Source organism: Poecilia reticulata, chromosome 19, assembly GCF_904066995.2.
Source record: "Poecilia reticulata chromosome 19, P_reticulata-male-v2, whole genome shotgun sequence".
Lineage (NCBI taxonomy): Eukaryota > Metazoa > Chordata > Actinopteri > Cyprinodontiformes > Poeciliidae > Poecilia > Poecilia reticulata.
The window spans coordinates 1,783,226-1,793,273 of NC_088848.1; positions in this window are offsets into that span (position 1 = coordinate 1,783,226).

Consider the following 10,048-nt stretch of genomic DNA (forward strand, 5'->3'; position numbering starts at 1 on the left):
GCGCCGTTAGCGCAGCATGAAATGCATCATGTTGGGTGAACAGCGGAGCATCTTCTGCATGGGAAGAAGAAAATGGCCGCCAGCTGCTGGCCGCAAATAAAAAGCGGAGAGCAGCATGATGACGCTGCGGTCATCTCTTCCTGGACAACCATCCAGGAAGAGATATTCATCTCACTGAGGGAAACTGATCTGATTGGACGTTACAGAAATCTGCCCAACTCAGGGAAGCAAATCTGAACTTGTTTTGATTCAATTATTCTGTAATATTTGTGGAAAAATATTAGTTCCACTGGCAGATAATTTCACTTATAACATGGGAATAATGTCTTATTTCCAATCAATATTAAGGAATTATTGACTTTAAAAAGCTCCTGTAACTTACTGAAAAGTTAGTTTTGTCTTATTTTTAGGAAGACTTGGTGAGATTTTGATGAATTAGTTCGGTACTGATGAAGATTCACTCACAGCATTAGTTTTAGTTTCTGCTCTGTCGTCTCAGACCTCATGCTGAGCCCGGTTCTGGTTCTGCTGGCGGTTTCTTCCTGTTCAAGGGGAGTTTTTCCTCTCCAGTCGCTTCATTCAGTATGAAGGATTGCAGTAAAGCAGCTCGCCTGCTACGCCCCCTGCTGGTCCAGGCGGAGCGACGTCAACGACTCGATGGGTTTCCTTACACAGAAACTTTTTAAACTAATTTAAATAATAAACTGAATTTGATAACTAAAATAAAATGGAAATACTTTTTCCCCAAAGTGCCTTGAGGCGACATTTGTTGTGAACTGACGCCAAATAAATAAACCGAATTGAAATTTTAATCTCACCCGTCATCGTCTTTTTCAACCTCATTGGTAAAACACTCATGGTGCCACTTTTGTGGAAAACATTCTTAAAACCACAAACTTTTGTTGCAGTGAGAAAAAGTTGCTAAATACCAAAAAGCTTCACAAAATCAGAGTTTTCTGTTTCTTTACAGACGACCTGAGATGCGAAATTTACACGTTTTTGTTCGTCCGTTTGGGATTCTACTGCTTCCAAATCTCTTAAAAAACAGAAAAGAAATGACACCCAACCGTTTTCTGGAAATAATTTAATGTTTTTTGTTTTAAAAAAGAAAACCTCTTGAATGTTGCCTAGCAACCCCAGCAGAGTTCCATCTGTCGCCTAGCAACCAAAGAGTCTGAGCTCCAGCATGTTTTGTTCAGCTGGTTTTATGTGCTGTACAATGGCTGCTGGAAAAGACAAAAGTGCTTTGTTGTTGACTCACCATCCAGAAACCTTTTGCTGAATACTTGCTGGTTGTGCAGGAGGCTCCACTTCTGCTTTTCAAAGATGCTGACAGCCATTTTCATGTGCGAGGGTAAACGTTGTGGCCAGCAGCAGCTAATTTGGATTTAAAGCGACAAAACAGGCAGAACTGAGCAGACTAAAACCTCATTATCTAAGAACGAACGTAAGGCCTTTGAATAGGCCACAGATCTATCTCAGCCTGTTCGAGGAAACATTATGGGTCACCTTTAAAGGTCTGAACTCGGCTCAGGTTCTCCGCGTCTTCCTGGAGTTCTGTTTGATCCGAAGCAGCCATTACCTTTCATCTTCGTCCCGCTGCTCCTCGTCCCTCAGCTTCATCGATTCGGCCTGGACGGGCCACGGGACGGCGCCCCCCGCGGGGCAGTCTGGGTAATAAATCTCCCTCCTGTCTGCATGCAGAGAGGCTCCTCATGGGAAGATCTCGGCCTGCTTTCCGTCCAGGCTAAAATATCCGCAGAAGGAAAAATGGGCCAACAGAAGGAGCATGGAGGTGAAACTGAGTGACTTTGCTAAAATCCGTTCGGGTCTTTGATCTGAATCAGGCTCAACTTCTTCATTTCTACGTCTCATTTATGCCGATGACGAGGCTCAGAGACGTCGGAGCGACGTCCGTTCAGAATCTGCTGATGGATCATAAATGAACTGAACCGTTGAAGCAGCAGAGTTTCTCTCTGCCCTTTAATTTTCTCTCAGGTTTTTCCACCTTCAGATTTCTTCTCTTTGTTTTTTGGGGTCTTTTGAAACAAGTTTTATCTGCCAAATACACAAAACAAAGCAGAAGGAAAAGTTCCTTTGGTGGAAAGAATCAGCCATTTAAAATCAATTCAGAGTCTGATTTTTACTTATTTTGGTTTTAAAGAGGCAAAAATCAGTCAAATTTTACGGTTTTTATCTTTTCATCGTGTTTTTATGTTTTTCCCTCATCAAAAAACAAACCTGCAGTTTTGCCTCCAGGTTTTGAGAAATCTTTTCATCTCCATGGCAACCATTCAGCTGATAAAACGCCTGGGTGGACCTAGCCCCGCCTTCGAGCCGCAACTCCTCCCCCTCTCGGCTCCTTCAGACTAGCCAGCAGCAATTAGCAAACAGCTGCTGAGCTCATTATAGGAGCTGCTGCTCAGAGCGACGCTGGTAAAAACATTAAAGGGTTAACAGAGGAGCCATGTTGGCATGACTTCCTGGAGGCGGAGCTTCAGAAAGAGCAGGAGCTTCTTAAAGAGACAGAGGCCCAAATTGAAGGCGTTAAATCAGGAACCATAAATTTCTTTAAGACAAATGTGATATATAGAATTTTTATAACTACTAAAGTTAACATGGTTACTTGGTTGTGCTATAAAATGGCTCCATGTCGCTGTAAAATACATAATGCTGCTGCTTTGACTATTTTTTTGAGGGTCACTAACATGTGAGAAAATAATTTATCAGTAACTATTTCAGAAAGGACTGTCACTAGAGGAAAATTAACCTAACCCCTGGCTTACTAAAGGGCTACTAAATTCTATTAAACAAAAACAACTTGTGATCAGTAGGGTTTAAAAACTCCCAGTAATCTTAGTAAAAGGAAGTATAAACTGTACAAAAACAAACTGGCATAAATAATAAGGAAGAGCAAATGTAATTATTATACTAATCATATAAATTCTGCTCAGGGAAACTCTAAAAAGACTTGGTTGATAATAAAAGAAAGTTCTCAATAGGGGCCATAAACCACCAGAGCTCCCAGAATCTCAACTTGGGGATTTACATCTGCTTGCTGTCAGATTTAATAATCACTTTTTCTATCTATCTGTCTGTCTGTCTGTCTGTCAATTCATACTTTATTAAATTCAGAAATAAAAAGTAATTTTCTTTTTTTTATCTGGAGTGTGTGTGTTGCTCCATCCTATCTTAGTGGGGACCTGTGTCGTTCTTCACCAGCCAACAGTGAACCTCTGTCGTTCTGTACAGACCAAGTGGGGACTTTAATTTTTCCTGTAATGCCTTTGACATGGTTTGGAACTAAAAAAATATGCACACATTTATTTATTAATTTATTTCTGTCTGTCTGTCTGTCTATTCCTGCTTCATTAAGAAGTTCAGAAGTAAAGATATTTGATAAAAGGTCATTTTCTTATTTATCTGGTGTGTGTATGTCGTTCCATGTCTGACAAATGTTGGGATCTGTAGTTTATATGAACTGCAATAGTTCACCTTAAGTTGTTTTGATTCAGCTTACATATTTTTTGTCTTAAAAAAATAATTCAGTTAATTTCTTCTTGATCTGTGTCGTTCTGTACAGACCAAGTGGGGACCTTTTTTTCTTGAAATGCCTTTGACATGGGCTGGAATTAAAAAATATACACATATTTATGTCTTTCCATCCCTACTTTATTAAGAAGGGACCTGTGTCGTTCTTCACCAGCCAACAGCAGACCCCTGTCGTTTTATACAGACTAAGTGGGGACCTTTACTTTGTATTGGAAATCGAGAGGACCCTTAAGAGACAAAACTCATATTAAATATATATATTTGTTGTTGATACTGCAGACCTTATTTATTCATGCCATCATTAAATGGTATTCAAAAAATTATTCATTTTCCATGATGGTCATTATTTTACTTTTATGGGTAATATTTGTATTAAAAAGAATTAATTATACAACATAACCCAGTTAAATCATAAATGTATTAAAATAGTTAAAGTAATTCATTGTAGTAAGTAAATCCTCTTTAAGTCAAAAGTGGGTAGTCAGTTCTAATGCAAAATGTAAAGGTCCCCTCTTTGTAAGGTAAACGTCGCTCAGAAATCTAGGGGCCCTCTTGGCAATTTCTTTAAAAATGATTAAAAGTCAAATATTCAATTATATATATGGTAATAGAGCTTTAAAGTAAATTGTATTATGAGTTTCAAATTTTTCAACAAACTAGAAACAGAAGTCCCCTGTTGGCAGGACTAACTGATAGTCCCCTGTTGGTATGGTATACGTGTATGTGTGTGCGTGTGTGTGTGCGTGTGTGTGTGTGTGTGTGTGCGCGTGTGTGTGTGTGTGTGCGCGTGTGTGTGTGTGTGTTTGTTTCATTCTGTTGTTTCTGTAAACTCTTAATCTTAAATGATGAAACTAGCAGACAAACCCAGAAAGAAATCGGCTCTTTAGCTTTATTACATAATTTCTCTGCAAATCTTCGGGGTCAATAAAATGATTGATGAAAGACGTATAAGGTGGATAAGGAGCCCGTAGCCAGGATTAGCGCGCTATCGCTAACACAGCTACTGAAATGAGCCTTATGGGTCCTGATGACAGAGATCGAGTTCAACTTGCCACAAATTCTCGTTTTTTCTTTTCCTGTCAGCAGTTCTGGTAAAAAGAGAGACAGTGATTTCTGTGAACGTCTCCTGGGACGAAACGCGACAGCTGTGGCGATAATTAGGTCATGAAAATAAAGCACAGCCACGTCTCGTCTGGGATTTGTGAGGAATGCGATGATGTGCAGCATGCAGAATCAAAAGTGATGGTAAGATTTCGCCTCGGGCCGTGAAACTGCCAAAGCTCCTGTCACATCGGGCTGCAGCCAGTCGTGTTTGTTTCCCCTCTGATGACGGCGCCGGTTGTAGAGTTAAACAGTAAAACAGCAACACTTTGGTTTATCTGGTCCAAACTAAGTGTTTACTATATAAATATTTAGCTTCCACTTTAAATATTTAGTGAGAAGACTGACCTACTCACAAAATATTTTAGGTTGCTAGCTAAAGTTTTAGCTTGCTAACTACATAAATAAATACATTAAGCTTTTAGTTTGGAAAGTAAATGTTTAGTTTGGAACATGAATATTTAAAGTGGAGCTAAATACTTAGTTTGTAAATTAACAAGCAACCAAGCAAACTAAATAAATAGGTTGGTAGCTACATATGTAGCTTTTTAACCAAGTATTTAGCTATAATGCTAAATATAGCTAAATTATATATTTAGCATTATAGCTAAATATATAATTTAGCTTTAGCATTAGTATAATGCTAAATACTTTAAGTATTTTACTTGTAAAGTATTTTACTTAAATATAAATATTTCGTTGGAGTAAATATTTAATTTGAAGCTGCATTTAGTTTGTAAATTAACAACAATAGGCTAGAAAGCTAGCATGCTAACTAAACTTTTATGTTGCTAACTAAATATTAAGCTAACAGGCAAAATATTTAGTTAGCAGGCTAGCATGCTCAGTCATTTTTTTGCTTGGTAGCTACAATTAAAGTTACTGAAGTTAGCAACTTAGGTCCAACGTAAAAATAAATATTAAGTTAACCTAAATATTTATTTGGAGATATAAATTTACATTGTTATCTAAATATTTAGCTATTTAGTTTGGAACTATGGCATTAATATGACTTTGAAAACTGAACAGCCAGTTGTTTTTTCTCTGACAGACTCAATAAACCAGAATTATTGCTGTCAACATTTCCCTGTGAAACTTTACGAACAGATGGGGGACGTGCAGACGGAGTCGTCCTGGCTTTCCGCCATGTTTTTCCATTTTCACCCTCCATGTCGGCTCTTCCAGGAACGTTTTCACGCTCCGGCTTCGGCAGCTGCAGGAGTCTTTCCGCCTGAATGTGTCATCATAATTAAAAATGGGATTTATCGTCCGGAGAGCAACAACTTCTCAGGCCTCATTAACATTTAACGTTCATTTTCCGGAAATTACATTAGGTAATTCGCCACTTTGGATGTAAAACGCCACAAACAACGTCAGGTAACAAACTTGACTCGTGGTTTTTTTTCCGGACGGTTCACTTCCTCTGTGGGTGAAAGTCTCCAGTGTTCCCATTCAGTCCCCCAGCTGCCCACTGGCACCGAGGCTGCAGAGGCCTGGCTGATGCGCCACGTATGAGACGGCAACACAACTAGCCCAAAACGCCTCGTTCCTCCCAGAGGCGTCTCTTCCCTCAGCCTTTCATGCCATCGGAGTTATTTTTGACTTCCAGGCTAATGACGCCGTCCTCTGGGGGAGCAAATGAAGACAACCCGCTTTGTGGGAGCCTTTTGTTGAAACGTCGGCTCCCATCTGGTGACATTTTGTTTTACTTTCCACCTTGAACTGCAGCCGGATCCGAGCGTTTTGGTTCGGAGACTAAAGTCCAGCTGGAGAATAAAGAACCTCACTGCAGCCCGAACAGCCAGTTTCAATCCACTTCAATAAAACTGATGGTACCTGAATATGCTGACAAGTAACCAACTTACAATTGATTATCATAAAGTAATATCAATGCATTACTGGATTAAAATGGGCTCCAGTCGACTGATAACGTCCAAACGTTTTAGGATGGGGGTTAAAAATGGACGCAAACTATTTTGTTTTCATTTTTACCTGAAGCTAAACACGATGCGATCCATAAATTGTTGTAGATTTAAGACGTGAAAAAGGTTTTGCAGGTTCCAGATTAAAGAAAAAGAAAAAACAGGCTAATTTTTTCAGGTTGATCATATTATTCTACATTTTTCGTGTCGTTTTATTTTGAAAGGTTTACTAAACTGTATTGCCCAAATCTTCTTTTTTTTTTTATATATATATATTTTTTTATTTTTGACACATTGCACTGTGAAAGTTGTTGATATTTATTGCCTGAAATGACAAAACAAATTTAGACTATCCTTAAATTCTGATCAAAGGACGCCCAAAATCGTTTCAAGGGCCTCAAAAAATCCCCGGGCCGCCCTTTGGACACCCCTGACTTAGACCAGTATTTTACAAATTGTGCCCCCTAGTGGTCTGGAAGGTACTGCATGTAAACAACTGTTTATTTACCGGGAAATGAACTCAAAGTGTGACACTACAGCTGGCTTTCCAAAGAAACAGCAATGAATAAGTGGCTTAAAACCAGGAGGCAGTTGATAGTTGGGAGGGAAATAATCGTGGCGGGGGCATCCCAGAACAGAAAACTAAAAAATATTTTTTTTCTGGAGCTTGAATTATGATGCTTTTCTCACGTCAGCGACGTAAAAGTCGGATAAAATGCAACATGACCGTTCAGACTGCTCACTATATGCAGACTGAAAACTATTCGATATGATTTATTATAAATCAGTTAATCACATAATAAATTAAACTCATCAATAATTTCTTTTTGCATAATTTATAATTTTTCTCTTTCTACCCAAAACTGGATGATAAAAGTCTCAACTCTTACTTTGAAGGGCAATTTCATTTACAGAGGCTTTGTAGTTCATTTTATTTGTTGTTTTATTTGTTTATGTTGATATTTAAAACGTCTCCAGTGCTAAATGTTCACTAGAATCTACGGTTTATTGATCTCTGATAACGTCTTCTTGCTTTGTTAAGCCATTATATGACAGGAAAATGGTGTCAAAACAACAACATTATCGTTTAACGCGATAAGCTCTGGGACGATACATCGTCCAGAAAAGTTTGTTTGTTGGCTACAGGCCGACGATTTAAGAAAATATCGGATTTGGGAACATTTTATAAGTTTCCTGTCGTCGTTTCCATGGTAACCTGAGCGGTGACCGTGGCCTCCAGCGACTAGCTGCCTGATGAGTTTAATCATGTTGCAGAGTTTTGTTCAGAGTGAAGGTGGTTTTACACCGAGACGTTTCTGATTGAAACGTTTTGGTGTTCTGATCATTTCACCGCCCAACATGGGGAAAGCTGCCTTTCCTGTTCACGCCGCTCGTGTTTGATTTAAATCACCGCAGAACATCTTCACACGTTCTGCTCGCGCGACGCTGCTGCTGATTATTTATTTACAGGTTTTTGCTAAAACAGCAACTGTCCCAGCAGAGGGAAAGCCAGACGCTCAGCGTCTGCTTTTAGCAGGAGGAAGAGGCTTTTATAAAAGTATTTCCTCCAAACGTCAAACCAAGACGTCATGTTTGCACTCAGTTCACCGCTTGTCTGCATTTTGTGGAGATTTATCTGCTCACATTGCATGAATTCAGCTGTGTGTCATTTGTAGTTACATAAAGAAATATTGCAATATTTTGATGAAGCCCCAGAGAAAAAAATGTCAGGATGAAAAGTCATATTTTCACTTTGTTACTGATCTGTCATAGCAAGTTAAATACTTAGTATTATACTTAGCAAGCTTAATATTTAGTTAATAAGTTAAATATTTAGCTAGGGACACAAATATTTAGGTAGCAACCTAATTTAGCTAGAAACTAATTATTTAGCTAGGAACCTAAATATTCAGTCAGCAAGCTTAATATTTAGCTAGTAGCCTAAATATTTAATCAAGAGGCTTAATATTTAGCTAGCAGCCTAAATATTTAATCAAGAGGCTTAATATTTAGCTAGCAGCCTAAATATTTAATTAAGAGGCTTAATATTTAGCTAGCAGCCTAAATATTTAATTAAGAGGCTTAATATTTAGCTAGTAGCCTAAATATTTAATCAAGACGCTTAATATTTAGCTAGTAGCCTAAATATTTAATCAAGACGCTTAATATTTAGCTAGCAGCCTAAGTATTTAATTTAGAGGCTTAATATTTAGCTAGTAGCCTAAATATTTAATTTAGAGGCTTAATATTTAGCTAGTAGCCTAAATATTTAATTTAGAGGCTTAATATTTAGCTAGCAGCCTAAATATTTAATTAAGAGGCTTAATATTTAGCTAGCAGCCTAAATATTTAATCAAGAGGCTTAATATTTAGCTAGTAGCCTAAATATTTAATTTAGAGGCTTAATATTTAGCTAGTAGCCTAAATATTTAATTTAGAGGCTTAATATTTAGCTAGCAGCCTAAATATTTAATTAAGAGGCTTAATATTTAGCTAGCAGCCTAAATATTTAATCAAGAGGCTTAATATTTAGCTAGCAGCCTAAATATTTAATTAAGAGGCTTAATATTTAGCTAGTATGCTTAATCTTAGCTAGCACCCAAAATATTAATCTTGTGGGTTAATTTATGCTTTAAGTCGACCTGATGAGACGATTATTACTGTGCTAAAAGGAGCTAGCTATCAGTGAAGCTATTCAAGCCTGAAATAAAATCTCCAGGCTAAACACGCAGCTGCAGCTCAGACGTCCCAACGCTAATGTTAGCATCCGCTAATGTTAGCATCCACGGTCCAGATTTCTCAGGTTTCATGACTGATCAGGACCAACCGGAAGAACCGGAATAACAGAGTAAAAACATCTTTGCTGTTTTGCTCACATGTCTATTTATTCAATAATTAAGCTGAACTGAACATTTTTGCTTATTTCGACTAAAATTCGATTAATTAACCCGCGCAATTAACTCACTTAAAAAATAATTGTTTAATAATTATCTCGTAAATAACCCGAGTAGAAAACATGTGGAGAGAAGAAAATGTCCCCGTTCAGCTGCAATCAATGCATTTATGTTTCACCTGTGAACGACACGGAGCGTGTGTGTGTGTGTGTGTGTGTGTGTGTGTGTGTGTGTGTGTCTGCAGTGTGTGTGTGTGTGTGTCTGCAGTGTGTGTGTGTGTGTGTGTGCGTGTGTGTGTGTCTGCAGTGTGTGTGTGTGTGTCTGCAGTGTGTGTGTGTGTCTGCAGTGTGTGTGTGTGTGTGTGTGTGCGTGTGTGTGTCTGCAGTGTGTGTGTGTGTGTGTGTGTGTCTGCAGTGTGTGTGTGTCTGCAGTGTGTGTGTGTGTCTGCAGTGTGTGTGTGTGTGTGTGTGCGTGTGTGTGTCTGCAGTGTGTGTGTGTGTGTGTGTGTCTGCAGTGTGTGTGTGTCTGCAGTGTGTGTGTGTGTCTGCAGTGTGTGTGTGCGTGTGTGTGTCTGCAGTG